At 38.3% G+C, this 2,166-nt stretch overlaps 1 pseudogene; it reads left to right on the top strand.

Annotated features, from left to right (window-relative positions):
* The first annotated feature begins 1,368 nt into the window (after positions 1–1,368).
* LOC136171087 (large ribosomal subunit protein eL33 pseudogene) lies at positions 1,369–1,887 on the top strand (annotated as a pseudogene).
* The last annotated feature ends 279 nt before the right edge of the window (positions 1,888–2,166 follow it).

Raw genomic sequence — 2,166 nt, 5'->3', positions numbered from 1 at the left:
TACTTTGCTGACAAAGGTTCATATAGTCAAAGCTATGATTTTTCCAGGAGTCATGTACAGATGTGAGAGTTGGCCCATAAAGAAGGCTGAGCGCTGAACAATTGATGCTTTTGAATTGTGGTGCTGGAGGCCTCTTGAGAGGCCCTTGGACTGCAAGGAGATTAAACCAGTCAATATTAAGGAAATCAACCCTGAATATTCATTGGAAGGACTGATGCTGAAGCTGAAGCTCCAATACTTTGGCCACCTGATACAAGCAGCCCCAACTCACTGTAAAAGACCCTGATGCTGGGAAAGATCGAGGGCAGGAGAAGAAGAGAGTGGCAGAGGGTGAGATGCTTGGATGGCATTACCGAATCAATGGACATGAGTTTGAGCAAAGTCTGGCAGATAGTGAAGGACAGGGAAGCCTGGTGTGCTGCAGTCCATGCAGTCACAAAGAATCAGGCACAACTTAGTGACTGAACAACACAGCAGTGTAATTACTTTAGGAAAGAAAAACAACCTGTTCAAGTATAAACTGACACAGGATGGGGTTTATACAAGTATACCAGGAGAGAATAGAAAAGAATAGAGGATACTGGTGATTTTCATTGTAAATATGAGTCAAGAAAGTAACACATTTGAAACTGTGTCTAACATTGTTATGTATGAGCAATACTATAAAATATATTAACCACTAAGCTACCTTCCCTTTGTTCCCAGGATGGGTTAATTCTAAGTTACAGTAATGTTTCTATTTTGGCTGTTTACATTTTTAAAAGTGTGCATCTTATAGGAATATGGGGAAAATAAATGCTTATAGATATATTACAAATTACTTAGATTCCAGGGAAAAGCAACTTAAAGCTTTAAAGGACATATAATGAGACCTATAAGGACAAATTTAAGAAAATGAGCTTATTAACCTACTGTCTACTTCAGAACTATTAATATGGACTGTATTAAAGCAGAAAACTTTTCAGATAAAGGCATGGAAATATTATTTATAGAACCAAAGAACTGTTTGGACTAATAATAATACAGATCTAATAATAATCAGTATTACTTTGGGGGATGAGTACAACTTGCTAAACACTTCATTTTTTTAAATTTATCTTTATTAGTTGGAGGCTAATTCCTTTACAATATTGTAGTGGTTTTGCCATACATTGACATGAATCAGCCATGGATTTACATGTGTTCCCCATCCTGAACCCTCCCACCTCCCTCCCCTAAACACTTCATTATTATTTCTAAACTGTACAAGCCTGAAAGGAAGTAACATTAGCTTCAAGTTCTAACAATTAACAGCAATAAGCAGCTCTCTTTTAGCCATCTTGGACCCTGTGGAGGCCTGCTGGGAATGGGACTTTTAAAACAACAAATATGTCTGGAAGGCTGTGGTCCAAGGCCATTTTTGCTGGCTATAGAACCAAAGGGAACACACTGCTTTCCTGAAAATTGAAGGTGTATACGCTCGAGATAAAACTGAATTCTATCTAGGCAAGAGATGTGCTTATGTGTACAAAGAAAAGGACAACACAGTAACTCCTGGTGGAAAACCTAACAAAACCAGAGTAATCTGGGGAAAGATAACTCGAGCTCATGGAAACAGTGGCATGGTTCGTGCCAAATTCTGAAGTAATCTTCCTGTTGAGGCCATTGGACATGGAATCTGTGTGATGCTGTACTGTTCGAGGATTTAAACTTCTTGAAAATAAATAAAAGTGTGGATTTGTCCTGTTGTGCTTTTGTTAAAAAAAAATAGCAATAAGCATTTTATTCTTTAATCAATAGGTGCTTACTTTAAAAAGCAAATGGCTGCTGAAGAAAATAGTCTTTTCCTTCAATCGTACCAAATGAAAAACATTTCATCAGATAATTATTTTGTTGCACTCAATATTTAACAAGTAGCTGTTTTGATGGGGGAAAGGAAGGAGAAGATACAATAATTTCTGGGTACTGAGATTTACCACAGTGACTAGTTTGAGCTGAGCATTAGAGTAGGATTATTGTGACTTAAAGGATATGATGGGCACATTACAATTTGTTTTGCATCTCACATGGCAACAACCACTGCACTGGGCATCATCTGCCTGCATTTGGGAAGATTCCCTGGGAAGGGAATTTCTGTCCAGCTTGTCCCAGTCAGCAGAGCAAGCAGAGCCAGAGAAAATGCAGGAG

The sequence above is a fragment of the Muntiacus reevesi genome, chromosome 6 (assembly GCF_963930625.1).
Source record: "Muntiacus reevesi chromosome 6, mMunRee1.1, whole genome shotgun sequence".
NCBI classification, from domain to species: Eukaryota; Metazoa; Chordata; class Mammalia; order Artiodactyla; family Cervidae; genus Muntiacus; species Muntiacus reevesi.
This window is presented reverse-complemented; position numbering and strand designations above follow the sequence as displayed.